The 22,387-nt window shown below is 40.4% G+C and overlaps 1 pseudogene; it reads right to left on the reverse strand.

Annotated features, from left to right (window-relative positions):
• Nucleotides 1-9,868: 9,868 nt before the first annotated feature.
• Nucleotides 9,869-11,368, reverse strand: LOC119524699 (annotated as a pseudogene).
• Nucleotides 11,369-22,387: the final 11,019 nt, after the last annotated feature.

Below are 22,387 nucleotides of genomic sequence, written 5' to 3' on the forward strand. Positions count from 1 at the left end.
CTGTCCTTACTCAGGGGTGCACTGTCTATCCAGCCCAATATCATAATCTAGTCCACAGGACCTTTTACTGCCTTTCCCTTCCCCAAGACATAACACTAGTCCATTACATGGATGATGTTGTATATCAGAGGATAGGAGATTTAAAAAAAATCAGGGCCTTCAACCTCACTGAAATTTCTAGATGTCCAGTGACAGGGACCATGATGAGCTACCCCTTTCAAGGTGAAGGATGCACCTGGCCCCTCCTACAACCAAAAAGGAGGCACAATGCCTTGTTGAATTCCTCGGACTTAGGAGGCAACATATTCTTCCTTAGGGTATACAACTCTGGCCCATTTACCTAGTCACCCAAAAAGCTGATAGTTTTGAGTGGGGACTGAAGCAGTGGAGGCTTTGCAACTGGTCCAAACTGTTGATCAAGTTCATCTGCCATTTGGAACATATGGATCACCAGATCCAATGCTGCTTCAAGTGTCATTGACAAATCAATAAACAGATTAGAGCCCTAGGCAGGACCCTATGGTAGAATCATGGTGAAGATCATTAGGATTTGGAACCAAAGCCTTGCCTTCCTCTGCAGATAACTACTCTCTTTTTGAAACAGATTTTGGCCTACTACTGGGCCTTAGTAGACTTTACACTTAACAATGTGCCACCAAGTTACCATGAGACCAGAGTTGCCCATCATGGACTGTATGCTGTTTGGCCAACCAAGTCATAAACTTGGGTGTGCCCAACAGCACACCATTATCAAATGGAAGTGGTATATATAATATCGGGCTCAAACAGGCCTTGAGAGCACAAGTAAGTTACAAGACAAAATGACCCAAATGCAAATGGTTCCCACTTCTGCCACATTATTTTCTTCCAGCCCATAGCTATAGCCTCCTTCGGAGTTTCCTATGATCAGTTGATTGAGGAAAAGAAAACTGAGGCACAGTTTATAAATGTTTCTGCATGATATACAGTTACCACTTAAATAGGGCAGCTGCAGCACTAATGCCCCTTTCTGGGACATCCCTTAAGGACAGTGGTGAAAGGAAATCTTCCCAGTAGGCAGAATGTCAAACATTGCACCTAGCTGTTCATTTGACTTGGAAAGAGAAATGGCTGAAAGAGCATTTGTATCAAAATTCATGGGCTGTGGCCAATGGTTTGGCAGGATGGTCAGGGATTTGGAAGGCAAAATATTGGAAAATTAGTGACAAAGATGTCTGAGTGGATAGATATTTTTGGGTGGGCCAAAAACATGAAAGAATTTGTGTCCCACAAGAATTCTCACTAGCTGGTGGCTTCTGCAGAGGGGGATTTTAGTAATTAGGTGAATAGAAGGACCCACTCTGTGGCTAACATTCAGCCTTATTCCCCAGCCACTCCTCTCATGCTCAGCAAGATTATAAACAAAATGCTCTTGGTGGTAGGGATTTAGGTTATAAATGGGCTCACAAACATGGACTTCACTCACCAATGCCAGCCTGGTGAGTACCTAATCTGCCAGCTGCAGAGACCAATGTTCATTCCTTGATCTGGCACAAATCCCTGAAGACATTTGTTTGCCACCAGGTGACAGGTTGATTACATTGGGCAACTTCACTCATGGAAAAAAATGTTATTTTGTTCTTATTGGAGTAGACACATATTCTGTTATGAATTTGCCTTCCTTGCATGAAATGCTTCCCCTGACGCTACCAATCCTGGAGTTACATCTTCATGATATTCCACAGAGCATTCATTCTGAAAGGGAACCTACTTCACAAATAATGAAACTTGGCAATGGGCACATGCTCATGGAATGCACTGGTGATATCATGTTTCCCAGCTTCCTGAAGCATCTGCATTCATAGAATGGTGGGATGGCTTTGTGAAGACTTTCAGTGCCAACTTTTTGGCAACACTTTGCAGGACTGGGCAATGTTCTCCAGGGGATATTTATGCTCTATGTCAGTGTCCAATCTACAGTGCTTGTTTCTCCCATAGCCAGGATTCACACATTCAGGAATCAGATGGTGGAAATGATAGTGTTGCCACTCATTATTTTCCCTATTGATGCACAAGAAAACTTTTGTTTCCATTTCCCATGATCTTATACACTGCTGTTTTACATATCTTACTTCCAACAGAAGGAGTGCTTCCACTAGGAAACACAACAATTATTCCATTGAACTGAAGATAAGACTGCCATGTGGTCACTATGGGCTCCTCATGCTCTGAATTACCAGGTAAAGTCAGGAGTTACTCAGATGTCTGGGGTGATTGATGATGTTTATCAAGGGGAAATAGGACTGCTACCATGCAATGGAGGTTAAGGAAAGTATGTCTGGAAAACAGAAGACCCCTTGGTGTGTCTTTTACTACTACCATGCCCTGAGAATAAAGTCAATGGAAAAGTTCAACAATGTAATCCAGACAGGACTACAAATGGCCCAAATCCTTCAGGAATGAAGCTCTATTTCACCCCACCAGGCAAGGAGTGATGACTAACTGAGGTGCTTGTTGAGAGTAAAAGTGATATGGAATGGGGAGTAATAAATACCAGTTATGACCATAAGGTCAGGTGTAGAAACAAGGGTTAAAATGTTTATAAGTATTTTTCTGTGATTTTTATGAATAGCTTGTATACAAACACAAAGTAAATACATTTGTTTTCCTCTAACTCTAATTAAAATAAGTTGAAATGACTTTATGTCAAGGATATCAAGGATAAGGGTTAACATCAGCAAGGACTTTCTTCTGGGGAAATGGCTATTAAATTTGTGCTGTACAAAGGACAGCTGAATTATGTTAAGTAAAAATATGGCCATCTATGGCTAACTGCATCTACAATCAACAAAGGAAATTGTCAGTAGTAAGGACAGAAATCTCTTCAATCAATCCGTTGGAGGTCATAAAGTGAGGACTGAGAATTTTAACAGTTATAAAGAAGAATTTTGATCTCTACTTCACATTCATAGTTTCTCCTAAGCAAGTGAACATCATCTTCAATTGAGTTTCCAACTTGTAGCCTCAAACACACAATTTGGATTTGCCAATCCAACAGTCATGTCAGTCAATTCCCATAATAAATCTCTCTCTCTCTCTCTCTCTCTCTCTCTCTCTCTCTCTCTCTCTCTCTCTCTCTCTCTCTCTCTCTCTCTCTATCTCCCTATATATCCTCTGTATACACCATCTTGACAACAATAAAATTTCCAATCCATTAACATGGGGTGGCTTTCCATTTATTTAAGTCTTCATTAGTAGCTTTTAGCAATGTTTTATAGTTTCTAGTTGATAAACTTTCAATTCCTTGTTTTATTTTAATCCTACATATTTTACTATTTTATTAGTTATTATAAACTGAATTATTTTCTTTATTTCCTTTACTGATTGTTCATTTCTGTGTATAGTAATAAAACTGATTTGGGGTGTTCTTTTACCCTACAACTTTGATGATTTCATCAATTATCTCTAGTAGGCTTTCTATCTGTGTGCATACATTTGGGGCATTCTATACAAAGGATTGTGACATATGAGAATATATAAAGAAACTTTATGTTTTCCTTTCCAAGTTGAATGCCTAATTTGTCTGCCTAGATCTTCCAGGAGAATGTTGAATAACAGTGATGAAATCAGACATCATTGTATTTGTCCTGATCTTAGGGGAAAATATTGTCTTCCACTTTGGAATATGATGTTAGTTGTGAGGTTTTCATAAATCTTTATCATCTTGAGGGAGTTCCCTTTTATGACTATATATTTAGTTTTCATCATGAAAGTGTCTTTAACTTTGTTTTCAAATGATTTATCTGCATCATTTGAGATTATTTTTTTCTTTCATTTAATTAATTCAGTGTATTACACTGATTTTCTCATGTTAAACAACCTGTGTAACATAAGAATAATTTGTCCTTTGTCCTGCTGTATCACAATTTTCATATAATGCTGGGTATGTTTTGTGAGCATTTTATTGGGATTATTATGCATAAATATCCTTAAAAGATATTCATCTCTGGTTTTCTTTACTTGTAGTGTCATATTCTCTCTTTGGCGTAACTGTAATACTGGCCTCATAGAAAAATTTAGTGAAGTATTTCCTTTTCTTCTATTTTTCAACATAGTTTGAGGATTGATATTAATTCTTCCTGAAATGTTTGGGAGAAATCACTGGTGAAACTCTCTACTCATGAACTTTTCTTTTTTGGGGAGTTTCTGATTACTCCTTAAATCTTCGTATTTGCTATAGGCCTTTCAGATTTCCTATACCTTCTTGAGTTAGTTTTAGTAATAAAAATTTGTCAATTTTATTGATTTTTTTAAGAACATACTTTTGGTATCATTGATCCTCTATATTGCTTTTCTATTCCATACTTATTTTATTTCAGCCCCAATCATTATGATTTCCTTCCCTCTGCTATCTAGGTATTAAGTTTGTTCTTCTTTTCCTTGTTCCTTATGTGTAAAATTAGATTATTGCCTTGAAATCATTCTTTATATATAGTGGATGCATTTTCAACTATTTATTTCTCTCTGATCATGGACTTTCTTATGTCCCAGAAATTCTTTGAGTGTGGTAGATTTAATCATGTACTCCAACAAAGGACATGTTTTGAATCTTAATATGTTTTCCTGTGGTTGTGAACCCATTAGCAAATAGATCCATTTAAAAATGTTTTATTAGCTATGATGTGGTCAAATTAAATCATGGTGGTTCTTAGTCTGTATTACTAGATGTCTTACGAAGAGTAGAAATGTGGACATTCAGTAGAAACTACAAACCAGAAGACAGAAAACATTGAGGTCAAATGTAAGAGAAAGGTACATGAGGAGAACAAGGACATTACATTGTGACAGAATGGGAGATACAAGACACAGAACCCCAGGGATATGGAAGCCATAACAAGCAAGCTACAGGTTCCAACGGACAGCATGGCCAGGCCAGCATGCTGATTTTCAGTTATGGTCTCTAAAACTGTAAGCCAATAAATTCTTGTTGTTTAACTGAGCACACTGTGGAGTATTCATCATAGAAGCTCTGGAAAACCAAGAAATTGAATTTTTGCTTACATTCATCCCTCAGTAATTTCTAATTTCCCTTGTGAATTTCTTCCTTTGGGCAATTTGTTGTTCCAGGGTGTGTTGTTTTATTTGCACATATTTATGAATTATCCACTTTTCCTTCAGTTGATGATTTCTAATTCATTCCCTTGTGATAATAGAAGTTATTTATGATTTCAATATTTTAAATTTGTTGAGGGTTGTTTTGTGGCATTATATAGGGTCTATTTAAAAAAATTTTCCATATGCCCTTGAAAATAACGTGAATTCTGCTTTCTGCAGATAGAATATTCTATATATGCTTTTAAGATCAATTTGGATTATAGTATTGTTGAATATGTTCAAGTCTTATATTTCTTATTGATCATCTGTATAGTTATTGTATCACTTTTGAACATGGGGCATTGATGTCTCCATGTATTGCAGAACTGTATTTTTCTCTTCAATTATGCTAATATCTGCTTCAGAAATTAAATCTCCTCAACAACATTTCACATGCCAAATAACTGTCAATTTATGATTATTGTAAGAAGAGTTCCTGCTCACAATATGAATAAAAATAGGAAATATCTGGAGGTAATATTAAAGTATGTATGTGAACTTTGGAAGAAAACCAAAAACAATTAGTAGGAGAAAGAAGAGCTTGAATAAACTGAAAGCAGCATTGGGTATATCTCCTGGACCAAGACCATTCAAATTTTTGCTTTTTGTCTAAGGTTAGAGAGTCTGCATGTAAGAATTCCAAAAAGAGTTGTGGTTGATGCTATTTGTTTGTTTGATTTTGTTTGTTTCAACACAGATATCTCCTCAAGCATCCAGAGCATAGAGTACCAAAGTTTGGCAACATCTAAAAAGTGGCAGAAGCATGGTGGAGCAGCTTCCTTACTCTGTGGAGCTGTTGGCTGCATAACATCAATCCAGTGTGAAAGCAGCACATTAGTTAATAATTTTCAGGGTCTCTGAAGGCCTAGGAGTGGATTGTGAGGCCAAACACTTACAGTGCATTCTGAGAAACCTCCAATAAATTGGACACCACATCTTAGGTTTGGCAGTGTGTGCCACAGGGCAATTCTCCCCTGTTATTTCACAGGCAGCAGAGGGAGGCTTTCCCTCCATCCTTAGGGAGAACCACATGGTAGGTGCACTTTGGTTTCTGCCTCATGCCCTGCTGTGTTTTATGTGAGGATGGAGGGTTATCTTTGAAAGTGGAAATAGTGATGCTCCAGTGACTATGGTTAGTGGTTCCTGGACCAGATAACTGTTACTTATTAGTAAAACATTGAGGCATTTAATATCAGGGGTAGTATAAATGTAGTCCACAACCATTTCCTGAACAAAGGCTGAATGACTGTGCTATTGATCTTAGCTATGGATTGGGATTCCTAAAAGGGTAATATCAGGGCAAATAAAAGATGACAAATTAAAACCACATTTCTTTGAGAGATCAGCCAATGGAAGGAAAGAAGTTAGCACATAATAGTGAAAATAGAGTTGTAACTAGTATCAAAAAATCCTTTCATCCCTCTACATGTACAAGTAGATGCTATTTGGTCATATGGTATTGGAGACAGTCTAACATTTTATGATTAGTTAGGAACACAAAGATCTAGATCAATATAGCTGCAGAGAGCACATGCAAGCAGAATAATTCATTCTGATGATACCCTGTATTGCCCACATGTTCTAGTTTGCTAATGCTGCTGGAATGCAAAACACCAGAAATGGATTGGCTTTTATATAAGGGCCCTTATTTGGTTACATAGTTACAGTCTTAAGGCCATAAAATATCTAAGGTAAAGGCATCAACAATCAGGTACCTTCACTGGAGGATGGCCAAAGTTGTCTGGAAAAACCTCTGTTAGCTGGGAAGACACATAGCCAGAGTCTGCTCTGGAGTTCTTGTTTCAAAATGGTTTTCTCCCAGGACATTCCTCTCTAGGCTTCAGCTCCTCAAAAATGTCACTCTTAGTTGTTCTTGGAGCATCTGTCCTCTCTTAGCTTCTCTGGAGCAAAAATCTGCTTTCAAAGGCCATCTCCAAACATCTCTGTAAGCTGAAACTCCTCTCTCAGTTCCAGTGCATTCTTCAAAGTGTCCCTCTTGGCTGTAGCAAGCTCTCTCCTTCGGTCTGAGCTTATATAGTACCATGGTAATTTAATTCAGACCCACCCTGAGTGGGTGGGGCAAAACCTCCATGGAAATTTTCCAATGAGGGTTATCACCCACAGTTGGGCAGAACACATTTCAATGGAAACAACCTAATCCAGATGTTCCAACTTAATCCCATCTAACATGTCTGCCCCCACAAGGTTGCATCAAAGAACATGGCTTTTTCTGGGGGACACAATACACACAGACACATTCTACCTCCTGGACCCCAGAAAAATGTGATCTTCCCATGTACAAAATATTCATCCCATAAGAATATCACAGAAACTTAAACCATTTCAGTAACAATAGTTAAGTACAAGATCCCATCAAAATCAATCATAGGTGTGGTCAGTCCTGAAGCATAATTTTCCCTTAGCTGTGGATCTGTGAACTTAGAACAAGTTATGTGCTTCCAATATACAAAGGAACAACATTCACAGGGTAAACATTCCCATTGTCATAAGGAGAAACAGTAAGGAAAACAGGGTTCACAGGATCAAAACAATTCCTAAACCCTGCAGGACAAACTCTATTAGAATTCTAAGTCTGAGAGTCATTAACAGAATGAGGTTGCATCCTCAGGGCTTGAGAGAGTGGGAGTCTAACCCTTCCTAAGGGCCTTTGCAGCAACCCTTTCCTCTCCAAATGCTGGAGTGAGATCTCCAACATATCCACACATTGGGGAGACTACCTTCTCAGCCCCAGCCTCCTTAAACATTAGGGAAGCTCCAGGATTCCCTTCCATCTCTGGGGCACATGCTCAACCCCTTCAGAACAGTAGGGTGGCAGCCAGGCTCTCCCCAATTCCCTGGGAATGTGCTCTACCCTCTTTGGGGCCTGGGGTGGAAAAACTCTTCTGGAGCATGGAGGCAGAAGGCCCACCCTTGACCCCTGGGGCAAACTCACCCTTGCTATGCATGTGGGCCACTCCACTCTCCCTGCCCAAGGCCTCTTGACTCCAGACTTTAACCTCCATGGCTCTGTCTTTGAAGAAATTTTTCCTTCAATTTGTTCCTTGCCTGTCTTCTCCAGTACAGCCCAGCAGCGGCTCTGTCTATAAAGATCTCACAAAAATTCTGTTGGCTTCTCATGAAGCACACAGGGATTAAAGCCATCAGACAATAGAACTTTCTACAAATCATTTCTGGATAACTCCACTTCCAGTCTTGGCTTGTACTGAAATGGTGGTTGGGTTCCTTGTTTCTTTAATCTTCTCATGGGGCTGTAACATCTGGGATTCCACTCACTGGAAGCCCATAATGTTCCAGACCATCAACTTCTGGTTTCTTTGAACCCAAGAGTTCAGTTCTAAGTTTATCTCTCTCCACTTGCATTTTACTATAAGCTGTGAGGGAAAGCCAGGGTACATCCTCCACACATAATATGGAGATCTCCTCAGCTAACTATTCCAGGTTGTCACTTTTAAATTCTTCCTTCCATCTGACACCAGGACTGAATTTTGCCAAATTCCCTGCCACTTTAAAACAAGGATTTCCTTCCTTCCAGTTTGCAATATCACATTCATCATGTCTGCTCAAGGCTTTATCAGAAGTATCTTTAGAGTCCATATTTCCACAGTCTCTTCAAAGCAGTTTAGGCCTGTTCTATCAAGCGCCTCACAAATCTTCCAGAATCTTCCCCTTATCCATTCAAAAAGCCATTCCAACATGTTTGGTATTTGAAAACACAGCAGCACCAGCACCCCACTTTTCTGGTACCAAAATATATTCTAGTTTGCTAATGCTGCTGGAATGCAAAACAACAGAAACAGATTGGATTTTATAAAAGGGGGTTTATTTGGTTACACAGTTAGTCTTAATGCCATAAAATATCCAAGGTAACACATCAACAATCGAGTACCTTCACTGTAGAATGGCCAATGATGTCTGGAAAACCTCTGTTAGTCAAGAAGGCACATGGCTGGCATCTGCTCTGGAGTTCTACTTTCAAAATGGCTTTCTCCCAGAACATTCCTCTTTAGGGTTCAGCTCCTCAAAAATGTCACTCTTAGTTGCTCTGGAGACATCTGTCCTCTCTTAGCTTCTGCAGAGCAAAAGTCTGCTTTCAAAGGCCATCTCCAAAATGTCTCTGTAAGCTGAAGCTCCTCTCTCAGTTCCAGTGCATTCTTCAGAGTGTTTTTCTTGGCTGTAGCAAGCTCTCCTTCTGTCTGAGCTTATATAGTGCTCCAGTAATTTAATTCAGACCCACCCTGAGTGGGTTGAGCAACACCCTCATGGAAATTATCCAAGCAGAGTCATCACCCACATATGAGTGGAGCACATTTCCATGGAAACAACTTAACCCAGATGTTCCAACTTAATCCACACTAACATGTCTGCCCCCACAAGATTGCATCAAAGAACATGGCTTCTTCTGGGAAACACAATACACACAAACTGGCACACTATGTAATAAGGTGAATAGTCCTGTTCCTTCTATCCACAGAAAACACTGAGTTAAAATGGAATAGATTACTGTACATTCATTTTGGTTTCATAAGCTACTGGACATAGACTGAAAACCCTCTTTCCTTTCCTGGGATCAGTAACTACAGCCATAACTGCTACTTTACTAATAGTATACATAATATTTCAAAATTTTTAGACTTATGATCTTGGTTTTCAAAGGGAGACATGACTTTATTAGAAAACAATTAAAATAAACAATAAAAACAGGTTAAGTTGGTTCTCAATGGATGCTTCGGTGGGTGAGTCTGCTTTTGGCTGCACTGGGCATCTCCCACTTCTCTGCAATGCAGGGTCCAGCTCAGAGCAATGCCACAACCACAGGGACTCATCTGCTGCTGCTGAAGCCACAGTGGCTCCATCTGGGCTCAGGGTCAGACTCAGGACATGGGCTGTGTGGCTTCTGAGCTCTGTCACCTTGCCCATGTTTGGGTACTTCCAAATCACCACCTGAATCTGAGCAATGCCATGGCCACAGATAGGCTCCTTGTACTGGGGAGACCAGAGGATGGAGCACACCTGAGAATGGGCATCCACAGCACTCAGACAGACCCTGGAGCAGACATTGCAGATACAAATGTGTCCATCACTGGTGCCCCCTCCTGTTGCCAAGACATTGGCCTGCCAGGGACACCAAGCTACAGCCTTGACAGCACCTTGATGTTGGGTGAATGTCTGCAGGGGAACCCAGCCACCAACTCCAGCAGCTGTAGGCCACACATTGACCAAGTTATCATTTCCACCACTGGCCAAATGCCATCCATCTGGTGCCCAGCATAGTCCACACACGTCTTGGCTATGGCCGCTCAATGTGGCCACATGGTGTTTGGCTACCCAGACATCATGGTGGTGGATGTGACCACAGCATGAGACACTGGATGGGATATAGCTGTTCCAAGAAAAGGGAGCCCACTTGTGCAGAGTGACTGGTCATGCTTCAAAGCCATTTCTGCTGCTGCACATCCCATAGCTGCACCTCAGCACTGCTGGTGCCCACAGCCAGGTACTGGTCCCCTTTGACCCAGGCCATGGAGCACATGTAGACCCCAGGCTGCTCCATTTGCAGCAGCTGCAGGATGTCACCAGAGTTAGCACTCCACAAGTATACACTGTTGTCCAGCACCACAGTCAGTAAGCTCCCATAGCTTCTGTCCACGAGGTTCAGGCAGAAGTCATCCTGGATATCCAGGGCATTGAGGATATGGCCTGGGAGGGAAGGAATGTATCAGCAGGTCTTTCAGCTGGAGCCAGGCATTGCTCTCTAGCTATAAAGTATATTCAGTCTGTTCTGGTGACCCTCTGGGGCATTCTGGGGTTTTCCACTGAGACAAAGGATCTTGACTGCTTCTGCATCGAAACCATTCAGATTCAAGGCCCAGGCTTTCTGAAGATCTTTCATAGTGGGTGTCTGGCTGTGTTCAGTTTCACTCTCTCAGCTTAGAAGGAAGCTGGCCACCTCCCTCTGGGAATCACTGTGATGGTGGATGTAGCAGTCACTGCCCACTTGGCTGGGAACTGTTTGAGCTTTGGAGCTGGATTTTCCAGGAATTGGGGCTCAGGTCCTGCTGGCACTGTGGGATGGGTAGGCTAACCTCTGGGGTGAGGGGGCTGGCCCCACAGAGTCCTTGGCTTTGAGCTGCCAGTGAGCAGGTGCTGCATTGGGGATGGATGCATCCACTTGGAGCAGGGAGTACAGATCTCTCTGGAACAGAAACTGTGCCATGTTTGCCTCTGGGGGAGGGGTGAATACGTGGCATTAGGACCCCCAAACCAGTAACTTCCAGAGACTCAGCTGTTCTCACCAAGCTCCCTTGAACTCTCCATAGGATCTTCTTAATGTGGAGAGTCACCCGATACCTAAACACCATTATCATAGCCAGTTGACGGATAAAAAACATGCCCTAGGAAGTTAAAGACACTTTGCACTATCAAGACACTACTAAGTGATAGAGCTGGATTTTAAATCCATATTGTTTGACTCCAGAGGCTATTCTGTTAAATACTAGTCAAATTATCATTTCCTTTTCTCTGCCTGGAGATAAGTCAAAATGAATAATGAATGTATAAATGAATGATTGAATGAAAATTAAAAGGAACCACAGATATTACACATGACTTTTCTCTTACCCTGGAGATAGTTTCAGTAGATAGTTGGAAAACTAGGGGATATATGTAAAGACTACACAATAAATACAGCTTGTGCCTTTGAATACCGGACACTGAATATTAATGATCTTAGCTTAAATTGACTATATTGATTTATTTATTCATATAAGCTTATCAAACCAGGAGATTCCACTTACCCACTCTCTCACCTTTTAAAGGTTGCTGTCTAATGCTATCTTGACCCTCAATAAAAATGCTACTTTAAACACATAAATCTTGTCATGGTTCTTCTCTGCCTAATTTCAATGGCTTCTCAAAGATCTTGGACAAGGTACAAAATTCTTAATACGGCTCTATTAGGTCTCTCTAGGGTAACAGAATCAGAAAAAATATCTATAAACATCAGATTTAAAAGAAGTGTGTCACGCACCTGTGGGGATGCATGAGTCCAAATTCAGTAGGGCAGGATGTACAGGTCCAAATTCTGTTGGGCAGGCAGCTAACTGGTGACTCTGATGAAGCTGTTCCATGAGCTCCTCAGGAGGAGCTGAGGAAGAAATGAAGGTTCTCTCTCTTCTTTCTTAAAAGTCTTCAGATGATTGGATTAGATCCAGCTGATTGGATTCTCAAATGGCAGAAGACACGCCATTCGATGATTTAATCTGCACAGATGCAGTCAATTAATGATGATTAAAATGAACCAGTCTTCTGGTTAACTATCCAGCCACAAATGCCCTGGCAGTAATGGTTAGTTCAGTGCTTGCTTGGACAGGCACCTGGGCATGATCACCTGGCCAAGGTGACACATAAAACTGACCACCACAGTGGCCACAGAAATACTGCATTTCTTGGCCTTCACCTACCTGCCACAGGCTCTTGATAGGTTTTCTGAATCAGAATTATCTAGTCAGGACACTTTATGGCCTGCAGATTGCAACTTTGTAACCAAGTAAACCCCCTTTATAAAAGCCAGTCCCTTTCTGGTATTTTGCATTCTGGCAGCATTAGCCAACTGGAACACCACCAATCTGAGATCCTTCAGCACTTCCTCCAGAAATCCATGACTTCAGAGCTAGGCCAAATCCTCCTAGCACCATGTACCCTCTCACATAGAAACTGTTAGGGTATTAATTTTACATTTATTTCCTAAATGAAATTGTATTTTTCTCCCAGAATAGGAACAGACATCAGAGCAAGGAATTTTTCCTTATTTTTTTCTCTATCAGTTCTCATGCATCAGTCCCACAATGGCAGTCATTTATTATATGCACAAAGAATCACTGGCCTTAACCTAATGAGTCAAATGCAAGAAATTCCTAGTCCTCACATGGTGCATGGTGACACATCTCCACCTCCATTGAACCTAACAGCTTTGTAGGTAACCAATTATGTACAATTACATTTTTACAAATAGAAGGAAAACATTTTAGCTGGCTCTCAAGATGATTTTAGATCATCAATGGTCATTTAACTGACTGAATTCTGACCTTGCTAGAATCATTTTAAAAATCAAGTATGGGATATTATTGGATTTTAATGTTTCAAACACTACTGAAGGTAAAAATACATATCACTCTACCATTCTATTCTCCTTTTTCTTCTGGGTAAAGAAAAGTAGGAAACCAAATCAAAAATATGTTAGAACCAGCCTCCTTTGCTACCTGCAGATAATCCAGCCCAGATGGTATGTAATTTTAAAAACAAGAAAATCACCTTTAATATTTTTTCAAAAATTAAATCTCCTCCACAACATTTCACATATCAAATAATTGCCAATTTATGATTATTGTAAGAAGAGTTCCTTTGTTTTTGTTTTGTTTGAAATTTTGTTGTTGCTGTTAGCCCCACCTCCTCTCTGTCAGGCTGAATCCTCCTGGCTCCTTTTGTGTCCACTCTTGGTTTGTCTACCTTGGAGTTTTGATTCTGCAACTTGAATTTGTTAGTTAATTCTGCAATTGGAGACTGGTTGAGCCTCCTCCTTTCTCCCAGCACAGATGGTTTGTTTTTCCCTTGGGGAACCAGCTCCAAGCAATCTTCCTTACCTGTGGGGTAGATGAGCCAGCCACCTGACAGGGAAACTTACAGTTCTTCCCTGTGTTCTCAGCCATTCCACCCATTCCAGACTGTTGTAGCATGTGTTTCTGGTCACAGAAGTCCCTGAAACTGCTGTTCCATACAATTCCTGGCTATTTACCAGCTGCCCTAGAGAAGTAGCTAGATTCCATCCCTCATCACTCTGCCATCTTACCCCTTCCCACCAAATAGGCCTATGATACAGCTTTTTAAAGTGATCTTACCTGTTTTTTCTGTGTCCTGCTCTTCCTTCCCCATAACCTGCATTGCAGCATTACTGGACTCTTCCAACCCTCTCAGGAGACATTACAGATTCTCTTGATCTCCTGCAGCCTGGAGTCTTCCTTGCCATACTGTCCTTCCTTTCAAATACTGGTCATTCCCCCAAACCCATAACTGGATCTATCATCTTTTCCTTAGCTGTGTCCTCAGGACTTGCCTATATCTCTTCCAAATCCTCAATTCTGCTTCAAGGTGCCTCCCTGTGTCCAACAGGAATGGGTCATATCCAGAAGCAGAGCCTTGGGCTGAGTCATCTCTCCACAGTTGTTTGCACTTAAAGATGTTCAAAAACCATTTGCTAAGCTAAAATCCTGAGTTGTTCATAGTATTTGTCAAAAGTCCTGGTTTGAATCTCCATATGGTTCCTCAGACTCCCCTTGGTAGATTGGGGTGTGAGGTAGAAGGCTGCCTCTGACCCATATGGCTTTCTGAGATGTGGGAGTTTATGAGCAGACTGACCAAATCATTATGACTGCATATTAGACTCACCCACCCATTTGCCCTTTCTGTTCTTCAACTGTCTTGCATTACCTGGCATTCTTACAGCACAGTATTTATCACAAATCTCTACCTGTCACATGGTCAAAAATCTTCATGTGTACATTTTTTTTTCTGAATTTATAAGGAATTTTGATATATTTAACATTACAATGAAATTACATAGTTGATTGTTGATGACCTTACTCTATTGTGTAAATAAAAATTAAGAGCAAAATATTTTGTCACAGAGGGTGAAGTCAATCAAGGCTTAAAGTATAATTAAGACACACCAACCACCATGCAGAAATGTAACACTCAAAATTGAGAATATCAAACTATATTTCTGGTTAAAATATTCCAATTTTGCACCTTTCTGTGCTCTGATTAGAGATTAACTTAAATGCAAGTCAGCATAAGCATTCTAGGAATGGGAATAGAATAATAATTGGCTCATTTCATGGGAAGGTTACTGGCCAAAATTTGGGCTAATCCATGCTCATGCCTTCCCTCTCCACTCATTCTTTAAAGTTCATTTCTAGGCACTGGCTCAATGGCTTCTACTTTTTCTGGATGGTCACAGAACCGGTGGTCCATGAAGTACCTTTGGATGGTTGCCATATATCCTTCCTCCCTTCCTCCCTTCCTCCCTTCCTCCCTTCCTCCCTTCCTCCCTTCCTCCCTTCCCCCCTTCCTCCCTTCCTCCCATCCTTGCTTCCTACAATCCAGGATTCTTTTATTTTTTACATTTACTATGCTATGAATTCATAGGGGTTACATTGCAGCAGTGCAGGCTCCCTTACATCTGTTTTCACAAAGTGAGCTTCTCTGAGTTGAGCAGGATGGCAGTTCAATTGAACCTGGGTAACTTTCCCTTTGGTGTAGCTTCCTTCTTTTTATGATAATTTTCCTTCCTGAGGTTCAGGAAATTATCTCAGGTCTCAGAGAGCTTGATATGCTCAATATGTACATTAATTCTCTTGGTGAGTATCTTGCCCTAACTTTTGTGTTTACAATACCAATTGCATGCTGAGTAACATTGTAGACACTTCCAGTTTTACCATAGTAAGATTTGCAGGACATTCATTTGGCATCATGTATTTCTTATCGGGTCTATTATCTTGCTATTTGGAATTAGTCTGGGTAATGAACTTTGAAAATGTTGCTCTATATTGTTTCCTCATTATACTGTAAATCTCTTGAAGTCCCAGACTTTGAGGTCTTAGTTTTACCCTCAGTACTTACAATTTACCACCTCTTCATTTTGCCGAGTAGTGTGTATGAGCAGATGCCAGCCAAGTGACAAGGTGGGAAGAGCAGGGACTCTGAAGCCAGACAGACCTTAAATCCTAGCTGTTTCCTTTGAAGCCCACTGCACAGGATCTCATCAGTCCAGTGGGTTGATGGTAACTTCTTCCATGTCTGCTGTGAGATGTAATTGATTTACAGTATTTAAAGTTCCATCCCTGGAACTGACATTAAATAAAACTTTCACTTTTCCATTCTAACAAGAAGCAATTTTCTAAACCATTTTCACCTGTCTATAATACATCAAGATAATTGAATAATACATTGTTAACAGAGACCTATTAACTGCACCCACTTCCATGCATTCAACATTTCCTTGTGCCTATGAAAAGCATATGGTTAAGAGTGAAGGCTCTGAAGCCAGATGTCCTAACCTCAGGCCTCTGTGCCTCAGTTTCCATAGGTGTACAAAGTGGTTAATTATAGAACTTATAGCATTATTGTGAGGAATTCCTGAGTTTAATGAATAAAGTTTAAAGTTTACCTGTACACTGTCATCACTTAATAGATGTGCCTGTTGTTGTCATTATTTCTTCTTTCCTCCTAAATGGCAGGTCCTTGGGATTCAGTGAGGCATGAGATTTCCAGCCATAAGAGGCTCTCAGCATGAGTAGTAGATACAGAAAAGTTTACCACAGAGCTGCAGAGTGAAGATGGTGTGAAGCCTAGAGGGTGACAGGCTGGTAGTCGGGGAAGGTTCCTGGAGTGGATGATGCCTGCCCTGATTTTGGAAGTTAGGTGAGAATTAAGCAAAGAAGGTGAGAGAGGAGTAAGGGTTTTCCTGGCAGAGGGACAGATGAAAAGGCCCAAAGGCATGCTGCTGCCTGGAATGTCTGGGAATGGTTAGTGGAGCAGGGACTGGGGCTGGGGAAGAGAAAGCTGGCCCAAACTGTGGCTGGTGAATGCAATCATGACTCTCTGTGTCTGAGACATCCCTCCATATGGCACCACTTTTCTTCCCTCTGTTTTCAGTCCCACTAGGGAATATCAGCTGGAGCCAGGCACCTGGTTATGGTGAATAACCCATCCACTGAGGTGAATAACCCATAGATTCAAGCAGCTGACACTGTGATGGGCCACATGAATACAAAGACAGGTCATTTCAAAGGGCAATGGTGGAGTTGTTTCTAAGATATACAAACAATGAAGAGGGGCAGGTGACTTGAACTGTGATTTTAAGTCAGACTTCCTGGAGAAGCAGGTCTTGAAAATGAATAATGATAATCTGAGGAAGAAGGAGGGAGTTGTGTGGAAGCCACAGGGTGCAGGTGAACCCCGGTCCCAGCAATGGATGTAGATCCCAGCAGTTCTCAGGAGCACTGGGCTATTACAGGGGCTGTGCTCTATGGGGTAAGGCCCCAGGACCACAGCTGCTGCCAATCTTGTCCAGACTAGCAGACAATTGTGTTCACAAGGGTCTGGAGGCTAATTTATTACTATTTTCATTATTTTGCCTGATGAAGCTCAGTTCTGGTCTGGTTAATTAAAGCCTGGGGATTTCACTGAGCCAGGACACTCAAGGCTTAGCATCTCTAACTTTGGCACTGCCCTGTATTGACTCCTATTCTAATTGGAATCACAGACCACAGAATAGTCAAGGTAGAAACATGTTCACTTTTAGTAACATCTGTCCAGCATTCTAGGTTGTCTTTCCACCTCAGCCGCATGCTCAGTGCTCAGAGGGCAGCAGTGACATGCAGAGGGAAAGGGTGAGCCCCTCTGCCTCTCTAAGAGGCACCCCCATAAGGGCTCCTCTGCAGCACTAACAACTCAATTAAATGGAGAAATAATGGCCCAGATCCTGTGCAAATACTCTTATCTCACCCTGGGTAGAGTTGTTCCTGGCCAAGAGTCAGTTGATAAATTAATGGAAGTAGAAATTGTTCCTGGAAGAGTGAGCCATGCTAAAAGGTGCTGCCAGCTTTATCTTGCTAACACCCAGCTCCAGGCATATCATCATCTTATTTGAAAAGTTTTCCTGGCTGGGCCCCCATGCTTGCTAAAAGGGTCTCACCACTCAGCACTGGGCCATGGTGTGATCTTGCCCAACCTCTGTGACTTTTACCACCACACTGCACTCAGCAGCTGGACCTTGACAAATTGTACTTAGATGTAGTAGCTGGATGGAGTTTTATAATAAAGCCAAATCCCAAACTCTTAGCTTGGAATGATCAGATGTCATGGGGTGCCTTGGAGAGACTGGCTCTTTAGGAAGGAGAGAGAGTAACTAGGTGGCAAAAATGTACTGTTATAGTTTTCCTTTTCATGTATCAGAGTTTTAGAGAAAAGCAAAACATAACTTGAGCCTTAGGACTCTAAGTATAGATTCATTGAGATAGAGGTTTGCCAAAATCTCCGCTTAAGCTGTGGAGATGGTTGAATAATGGAAGAACGTGATTGCATTGGAACACTGACACTAGTATCATGATCTATGATGAACCCACTTGGAACAAAATTGAATAAATGGCATTTGGAATATGTAGTCCCTGAATGGGGATTTCAAGTGACACACCTATACAAAATTTCATAGGACCAGGGAGTGAGCAGGGCTTACAAGAATCCCAAAAAAGACAGATTTAGGAAAAAAAAAAAGGTGTGAGACAGGAGAAATGAAAGTACTAGAGGGAAACTATGCCTCATGTAAAAAAAAGAGGAATCAGATATAATGATAATATGGAGACCAATAAATTTGGTGAAAACAACTATCTTCTTAGCTGAAGAATCTAGAAATTTGAGGCTGTGTTTTTCTGTGCCTAGTTGGTTATTGTGAGTTAAGGCAAAACTATGCCTTCCCATTTGTACTTGTCAGACCTATCTTTTCAACCCACAGTTGGTTAGACTCAGCATATTCTTTCATAAACTCTGTTCATGCTACTAACACATCCTGGCCTCTACTACATCTGCCTGTCTGGCTACCAAACTAGAGTTATCAGGGGTTCTGATGTCTACAAAATCTCAGCAACCATCTGGATGCCTTGGGCAGTGTCTACAAACCACCACTTTTGCTTAAAATGAAAAATCAAGCCATATTCATGATGGTATGATCCAAAATCCCCAATTTCTATGTCTGCAATGGTAACATGGAGAAAAAAAAAAAAAAAAAAAAAAAAACTAGCAGTGTTCAGCCTGTGATAGACATGCAATAATAATTGAATATATTTTAAAAAGTAATGAATATGAAACATTTCTTTAATTCTAGACCATTGGCTTCATTTGAAGATTCATAATCATCAACTAGAGAATAGGGAGAAAGAAGAGGTGAGGTTTTTAAAAAGGCTTATCAAAATTGGTTCATTTTCATACTATCTTCCAGTTTTAGAAAAATAAATAAGACCCAGACACAGGGAATGGGAATGAGACAGTAACCACTGGTTTCATTCTCCTGGGCCTCTACTCTGATTCCAAGAATCCTGAAATTCTCATGTCCATCATGCTCCTGACTGGTGTGATTTCTGTTACTGGAAACACCACGCTGATCCTCCTCATACGGCTGGACCCGCACCTCCACACCCCCATGTACATCCTGCTCAGTCAACTCTCACTCATGGATTTGACTTTAACTTCCTCTACTGTCAGCAAGATGGTCACTGACTTCTTCTCAGGGAAGAGAAACATTTCACAAATTGGCTGTGGGACACAGATGTTCTTCTACTTGACAATAGGAATAGCATAATGTGTTCTCCTGACCCTCATGGTCTATGACCGCTATATGGCCATCTGTAACCCACTGAGGTACTTGGCCCTCATGAGCCCCAGGGTCTGTCTGGTAATGGTCATCATGTCCTGCATGGGGAGCTCTCTTACATCCTTATCCCACACTATCTATGTAATGCATGTCCTTACCTGTGGCCCCAGGGAGATTCATCACTTCTTCTGTGAAGTGATGGCTTTCCTAAAGCTCTCCTGTGAAGACACATCAATTTATGAGAAAGTGGTATTGGTTACACGTGCAATATTGATCCTCATCCCATTTGGCCTCATTGTGGCTTCCTATGCCCTCATCTTCCTCACTGTCCTCCGCATGAACTCCCCCAAGGGGAGGAACAGAGCCCTGCCACCTGCTCATCCCACCTGACTGTGGTGAGTCTCTATTTTGGTCATGATTATCTACATAAAGAATCAGAGGTAATAAGAGAATATATATTTTTCCTAAACTACTCTCCATTGAAGAGCATTGTGGTACTTCCCAGTAGCCCTTTTAAAATATCTGGATCCCAAAATTTGCAAAAAGAATTCCAAAGAATTCAGGAGTTTTCAGAGCTGAAGTGTTGCCTTTAACATGACATTCCCATTGGAAAGACAACCTCCTTCAGGTCACTATTCCTTTCAAAAGCACAGTAATTGTAAGAAGTACAAGAAAGCATCATCACATTGAGGCTTGCATTTGAAATGAACACCCTGTTGTCTTCTCTGACCACAGAATCTTATTGTCTCTGCTCATTGGCAGGTGAACGTTGCTCATGCTACATTTTAGATTCCACAGTTCAGTCCAATCGACAGTGTCATGACCCCCTCATTTTCCCTGTCCACCCATTTTCACATTGGAATATAATGAACAACTAAAAGGGTAAACATTTAGTTAATAAATTTTGATGGAAGACCAAAAAAAATGACAAGCTTCAGACTGAAATCTATTAGACTATCTGGGTACTTTTAAAAAGAAATTCTTTTCCTCTTCATGGGTATATTTAAAAACAGCCCCTTGTTTGCCTTACAGTTTGGCTGCTTGTTGTCATCTGGTATGTGTCTCTCTCTTTTGATCTTATTCAGAGTCAAATAATTGAACTTTGTGTTGACATGATAGCTGTGATGTTTTTTATGAAGATGCATTGGCTGTGTTGTGAGTTGGAAAGCTCATTATTTCAGGACTCAGAATATTAAGGCAAAATATAGGTATTTTCACTAACTAGAAATAGCCACTCATTTTGTGTCTGACTTGTTTTAATTATTTCAAAAGGAGAGATATTGTATGATTCCACTACAATGAACTCCCTGAACAATGTAAAATCAATGTATTATAACATAGAATATTGGGGACTTACAGATAGACAGAAGCTAGTGAAGGGGGAATGATAACCTAATATGTTTGGATATGTTAATGAGGGTGAATTTAAAAGTACGGGAATAAAGAAAAGAAATAGCCACTCAGCAGATTCACAACTTCACTAATCCCTGATATTTTTCACCTGCAAAAATGAGACTTTACACCAGAGTAGTAACTTTTCACTATTTAATGACCATTGGAATAAACTCTGAAGGTCATTAATTAAAAGACTTCAGACAAAAATAATCAGCACCTCTGTGGTCCCTTCTACAATCTCTTCATTCTAGGCTCACTTTATTCAAACTGTGTTTCTCAGGACACCAGCATAAGGATAATATTAATTTTTACCTTAACTAAAAATTATGATTCCTTGGCCCCACTCAAGATCTCCTGAATTAAATCCCAGAAGTTTAAGCCATGGGAATTACATATTAAACAAGTTTTCAAAGTGATTTTATGCACTAAAATGTTTTGGTTCTAAGGGATTTTTAATAAATTAGTGCATTTTAAAGGTAATACCTTTAGTGTCTCTGTGTCAAATACATCAACTCTCTCCTAAGCATTGAGTTCTCTTTTTTGTATACATGGAAAGTAATCAGGCAATCAAGTAGCAGGTTTGAAAATGTTTTCTTTCCACTTGACTGAATGGGGAACAGAAAAGTAGACTTCGTAAGCAAATAAGAAGTCATATTGAGTAGGATATGAAGTAAAATTTATCATGTGAGATAATCTGGAGTACAGGGAATCATGAATGCCTAACATGAGAAGATCAGATCAAATGCATAACTGAGATCTTGCAACACAGGTCAAGGATACTAATACTCCTTTAAATTTCTTATGGGATTTTCTCATTTGTTTATTCTGCTCCAAATTTTGACTCCATTCTCTGTCTCCAAATTTCTGCTGCTTCCATTTAAGTCTACCAAAGTGTAGAATCATTGGCAGATGGTTGAACACTTAATTTAATAAACACATTAAATCTGTCAGATTGCATTTAAAATTTAAAAAATTAATAAAATGCATAGATATAAAGACATGGGAATATGTCATAGATATACACATGTATTCTATATTGTGCTATAAATAATAACATGGAGAGACAAGCTCAATTTAGTTTCAGGGTATTTCCAAATTAGAGCCTTACACTACCCCAAGAATGTAGATTTTTTTTCCAATGAGTCCTGAATTATATATTTAGATTCAGAAAAAAAGCAGGAGGTCCCATTTCTGTTCTCAGGTAATATAAAATGAACAAAACTGAAATCATTTGAACTCAACCAACATTTATTGAGAAGTTAAGTGCAAAAAAATCTATGGAACATTCAAAGATGACTAAGACTTGAGCCTCTATGCCCAAGGAGATTATATTATGTTGGAGGCAGATCTGTGAAGAAACAATAATACAAGACAATAAAAAGTACCAAGACAGAGGCAAAGGGAACTCTGGTGGAA

Source organism: Choloepus didactylus (assembly GCF_015220235.1).
Source record: "Choloepus didactylus isolate mChoDid1 chromosome 11 unlocalized genomic scaffold, mChoDid1.pri SUPER_11_unloc4, whole genome shotgun sequence".
Classification (NCBI taxonomy): domain Eukaryota; kingdom Metazoa; phylum Chordata; class Mammalia; order Pilosa; family Megalonychidae; genus Choloepus; species Choloepus didactylus.